Source organism: Lissotriton vulgaris, unplaced genomic scaffold (genome assembly GCF_964263255.1).
Source record: "Lissotriton vulgaris unplaced genomic scaffold, aLisVul1.2 SCAFFOLD_227, whole genome shotgun sequence".
NCBI lineage: Eukaryota > Metazoa > Chordata > Amphibia > Caudata > Salamandridae > Lissotriton > Lissotriton vulgaris.
Genome location: NW_028242055.1, coordinates 2,168,594 through 2,174,954, shown reverse-complemented (window position 1 = coordinate 2,174,954; position 6,361 = coordinate 2,168,594).

Genomic DNA, 6,361 nt, shown 5'->3' with positions numbered 1-6,361 from the left:
GGGTAGATTGACAGACCAAACTTGGTCAAGAGTATGACCGTGAATGTGGGTCGGAAGGAAGATATGGGGGATAAGATTGATACTGTGGAGGGTATCAGAGAAGTCTTTAGACATAGGGCCAGATGTAGGTAACCAAATACCGGTCGGTAACGGCCGAAAATCGGTATTTTCGGCCGTTACCGACTGGTATTTGGCATTTGAGATGTAGGGGACAGAAAATCGTCCGATTCGGTAAATATACCGAATCGGTAAATTTACTGAATCGGTAAACTTTCCGAATCGGTATATTTACCGATTCGGTAAATTTACCGAATCGCAACGGTTTGCAAATCGGTAAAATTACCAAATCGGTAAATTTACCGAATCGGTAAAATACCGAATCGGTAAAATACCGAATTGGTAAATAAGAAGAGGCAAAAAAGAAAATCGAGGTGTAGGTAAGCTCTGAAATACCGAATTTGCCTGAAATTCGGTATTTAAGAGTCGGTATTTACCATGGTTTGAAATCAGGACAATAAAAAAGGACCCAAAATGCAATACTGTTTGCACAATGGCGGCATTCTATGTCATTGCGAGACGGCTACGGCTACAGGAGGAAGGACAGAGGGAATGGCAGAGACAGGAGCAGGTCTACGGGCAGAGGATCACCTTGTTCATGCTGACAGAGGCAGAGATTCTCCAGAGGTACAGGTTGGAGCCAGACACCATCTTGGACCTCATCAGGGACCTCCAACCACTGTTGGAGCACACTACCCCAAGGGCACATGCCATTCCACCCCACGTGCAGGTGCTGTGCAGCCTACACCTGCTTGCGTCAGGGAGCTACCAGAGTGTTGTTGCTGCGGTAGGTGGTGTGACCCAGAACAGCCTGTCCTGCTTTTAAAAAAAATTCCTTGACGCCATGTTACAGAGGATGGACCATTATATATCTTTCTCTGCAACCCATGGCGAACTGCTCCAAACTAAAATTGACTTTTACAAGATGGCGCATTTCCCCATATAATTGGCTGCATTGATGGCACCCCCATTCCCATTTGTCCCCCTGCTGCCACCGAATACATATATCGGAATCGTAGGTCCACCCACACCATCAATGCGCAGGTGATCTGCAATGCCAAGAGCGTCATCACTGACCTGGTGGCCAAATTTACTGGGAGTACCCATGACTCCTACATATTCCAAAACAGCGGCATCTATGCACGGCTGACAGCTGGGGAATTTGGCGAAGGATACCTCCTAGGTTAGAAACATTGTGAGACCACATTAACACCAATTGCAGTAAGAAGTACATGTATGCATGTGAGCAATGTATTCCCATTTCCTTGTAGGGGACAGTGCATATGCCCTACGCTCCTTCATCCTCACCCCCTACCTCAACCCCTCAACACCCAGCCAAAGGAGATATAACAGGGCCCACAAGAGCACAAGAAATGTTGTGGAGCGTACCTTTGGCATGTGGAAGAGCAGGTTCAGGTGCCTCCACAAGAGTGGAGGTGCCCGGCAGTATACCCCCCTGACCTGCTGCAAAATCATTGCTGCCTGTGCTATGTTGCACAACCTTGCTGTGAAGAAGGGCACAGAGGTGGAGTTGTCAGACTTTTAGGATCATGACGACGAGACTGCTGTGCCTGAAACACAACCTGCTGGAGTGTCAACACCAAGTGATGGCAGATACAGACGTGAGGAGATTACACGCAACTATTTTTGAGTGAGTAATGAGGCACAGACAGGTTGTGTCTGGGAACAACGTATTTTAATGTTGCCTCAACATTAAAGAACTGCAGTGCAACAAAATAAACATCATACACGTGGGGACTGTATGTCCCGGGTTACTTCACCCATGACCGGTAATGTTACTTGCGGTCGCGCTTCCCAGAGCCACTAGGGTGTTGGTCGCTTGGTTCAGTGTGCCCTGCAGCCTCAGCTTGGCGCCTGCTACTCCTCCGTGGCTTACCAACAGTGCTTGCCATGCTTCTCCGGCTACTAGTGTCCTCAGCCTCTGCCACGTCCAGGGCAGAATTCTGTGCTGTTTGGGAAATCAACAGTGCCTCTAGTGCACTCGTAATTCGGGCCATGCCCCTGGTGACCTCTGCTGTATTTTGTGTCAAGGCTTCCTGCATATTTATGCCCCTCCTGCATAGCCGGGATGTGGCAGTGGCCAATCGATTGATGGCCGTATTGTGGACACGGGCATCCCTGCGCCTTGTGTGAGACTGACTTTCAAGTTTTGAGCATAGCTGGTTAATAGAGTTGCTCATCTGCTGCATCCCTGCTGCAATGTCCGAAGTTGTTTTAGCTATCTCTTTATTTGTGTCTACAATGTCTCTCATGCCCTTCCCCATGTCTCCTATTTGCACATTCAGGGCTAGGAGTTGTCGTTGGCAGGTTTGGATGGATTTGCCCTGCATCCGTTGAATGCGCACCATGCTCCCCTCCAGCCCACGGAACACAGTACCCTCATCACGTCCACCTGCACTGCTGGGTCTGCGTTGTCCTCTGCAACCAGTGACTGTCTCACTTGTGGACTACAGTGCTGCTGACCTGACTTCTACGGTGACTTGATCTTCACCCTCACCCTCTGCTGCCCCCATTAATGGTAGTGGGGCCACGACACGCCTCCTGGTTGGTGGGCTTGCAGGAGTGGACTGAAGATGTGATGGTTAATATTCTGGAGAAAATACCAGCGGAGGGGATTGGGAAAGCTGTGGGGAGTGCAGCAACTCTGGGGTCTGTACAGTCTCATCTTCATGGGAAATGGCAGTCGTGTCTCCTTTCTCCATTTCACTCTTTTTGCTTTAATCAAACCTTCTACTTATGTAAAAATGTGTTGCACCATGTATTTGTTATATATGTCCAATGTTTCTGTCTGTTTCACATTGATTTTTGTATAGTTGTGACCACATTCAGGACCACATTGAATTCTGACATTGTGTTGTATTAAATAACCTAACTTTGTTTAAAATCTATGATATGTATAGGTCTTGTCTGCCCATCACATGTTGTGTTTGACAAACATAGTATAAACTAAAAAAGTCACTGGTATAAATAAAAGTACCTCGTTGAAAACGACAAATAGCGTCTTCAACTTGCCTTGATTTTTTGGCGGTAATTGATTAGTGGGAGGCACTCTTGTTTGATTACGTATATTTAGGCCCAGCCTCCTCACTTGTCCTCCAAGGGCCAAGCTCCCCTTGTTCTTCTAGTTAGTGCGGGCAACTACCCGCGAGAGTTCACGGTCACCCCTGTCGTTTGTTTCTTATATGTGAGACATTTCCTGTGGGAACCCTCGTTTCCTCACAATTATGGCAGACAAAGACACGCTATCTTTTAGCGAAAATCACGTCCAGAATTTGATTGACAACTCTCCTTTTTCAAATGTGACACTCAGCTCTACCGCCAAACAGCAAAATGAATCGGATCGTTTAATACGATTACAAAAAAAGCATGTACGCACGGAACTACATGGACATTTTCTCCTGAGGCACCTGAAAGGGGGTACAATCCCCTGGGGCCTACAGGTCAAAAATGTCCCTGTAATATTCGTGGAAGATGCAGAATATAAAAAAGGCTTCAGCTTTATCAATACGAAGTGCAGCCGGGACCTCATGGTCCACACCATAGAGACTGCACAGAGGTTGTGCTTACAAGAACAAAAAGAGATCGAGGAACTTATTGAGACGATCAAGACCAGTCCGGCTGTGACGGACGCCAAGACACTATTGGAGAAAATCGAGAAAGACATTAGAACTTCCAGAGATAACACCATCAATGACAAAACTTTTAAATATGAAAGAGACGTGAAGTCATTCAAAATCGAACAAGTATACCCCTTCTCAAAGGAGGATTACTATACCCAACAAGAATCCCGTAGAGCCCTTTCAACCTTTCAAGGCCGCTCAAGGAATAGATTTACAACATTTTCGGAAACCTCTTCCTCTGATTCATCTGGGTCGGACAATCGCAATCCAAACAAAAAACAGGTGGCTTTTTTAGACCAAGGCCAACAGCCAAAGGCCCGGTTCAAACAACCGTGGGAGATGCGAACCAGGAACCGCTCATACAAGTCATAGAGGGTTCCAGCGCTGTGGTCAATTTGTCCACTAGACCGCTAATACCAGACGAACATTCAGTCCTAGCGTTGGGCCTTAAATTTGTGCCTGGCAGGAAAACTGATTACACAAGACTCAAGCTGGAAGCTATTGAGTTTTGCCGAAAAATCCGTCTCAGGGTCTTCTTTTGGAATCACCCTTACTCACCCACTACAGAAGTCACTGGACTACGCAATAAGTCCACTTTTGTCCCCTACCAAAATATCCCTAAAGAGGTTCTCGCATTCGAACAGGTCCTCCTGTCATCGATAGAGAAAATGGAAAAGGGCAGACATTTTGTTCAACAAAACATAGGCCACAAACAGCGTGCAGCCATCAAAGCGCTAAAAGAAGATAATTCCATCATCATAAAACAGGCCGACAAAGGCGGGCGGTGGTGGTGTGGGCCCGTGAAAAATATTTAGCAGAAGGCAATAAACAGGTGAACAATGTAACCTGGTACAGACGCCTCCAAGAAGATCCAGTCAAAGATATCCAAAGACTAATTGTAGACACATTACAGAATGGCTTGGACGGTGGTTTTCTGGGCAAAAAAGAGCATGACTACCTAACTAAGGAAACACCCAAGAACTCCAGTGCTTTACCTCTTGCCAAAAATTCACAAGAGCCTTCAAGACCCCCCAGGACGCCCAATCGTGTCTGGGTGTGATTCGTGTCTTGAGCCCCTTTCTCAGTACGTGGATTTCTTTTTGAAACCTTTTTTAAAAACGGTCAAATCGTATTTACGCGATACGACTGATTTTCTCCTTAAGGTTGAAGACACCGCGTTCAACCCTGAGACCCAACTGCTAGTCACAATGGATGTCACCTCCCTCTACACGCAGATTCCGCAAGAAGAAGTGCTAGAGGTGATGGAAATTTATCTGAACCAGAGAGAGAGGCCCCACCAAGTACCCACTGCTTTCATTCTAAAATTGGCCGAAATTGCATTAAAGAAGAATTACTTTTCATTTAATGGGGAGTTTTTCATGCAGGTCAAGGGCGCCGCGATGGGGTGCCTTTATGCCCCAGAAATGGCCGTACTGTACATGGCACAGTACAAACAGATGTTTGTTGATAGCAATAATCCCTTCAAACAGCACATTCTACAATGGCTCCGCTACATAGATGACGTCTGGCTCCTGTGGCAGGGGAGCCAGACTGACCTGGTAGCTTTCCATGACTGGCTTAACAACCGTCATATTGACATCAAATTTTCGATGGCACAAAGTAATGAGAGGATGACCTTCCTTGACGTTGAAATCATGAACATCAACGGAGTTCTGAAATCTTCCCTTCACAAAAAGGACACAGACAGGAATACTATATTGCACCTTAAGAGTGCTCATCCCAGGAATCTGAAATCTAACCTTCCATATGGGCAATTATTGCGCATTAGGAGGAACTGTTCGAACCTGAGAGACTTCACGTCACACGCTGAGACGTTTTGTCAAGAAATGCAGGAGAGGGGGTACCCTAAAAAATTGCTAAAGCACTCTTTAACAAGAGCACGTTTCACCCCCGCGAAACTCTGTTGCAAGTACGGCCCAAACCTACACTTGAAAGACTGGTCTGTGTCACCACCTTCGGACCAGACACCCATAGATTGAGAAAAACAGTGCTGAGCAATTGGCACTTATTGGCAAATTTAGACTGCCCATTGTCAAACCCTTTGTTTGCCTACAAGAGGAATCAAAATGTAGGACAACACATCATGAGGGCGGACGTGACCTTACCAAAAAAGAAAAGTGACCTGTTGAGCCAGTGGAACCTCAAACCGATCACAGGGCATCACAAGTGTGGCACCTGTGTCGTATGCCCTAACACTATCGAGGGCGATGAGTTCCAACACGGTACTACCAGATGGAAACATTCAGATTTCTCAAACTGTAAGACCAGGAATGTCGTTTACCTGGTTCAGTGTCCCTGTGACCAAATCTATATTGGCAAAACTACACAACAAGTAAACACACGTATTTGCCAACACCGGTCCAGGATCAAGAATAAAATCATGACTGCCCCCATGGTTGAACACTTTATAAATGCCAGCCATGATGCAAATCATCTTAAATGGACGGTCTTGTACACATTGCGTCCGTCACAGAGCAATGTGGATATAGACAGAATGCTTTTGAAAACGGAAGCATACTTAATATTGAAATTCAATAGTGTACAGAGGGGCCTCAACAGCTTATCTGAAGTCGCCAGACTCTGATCTAATAGTGTCTTGCTGCCTGACGACCGCTCTGGTCGCGTCTCAGTATTTACCTCGT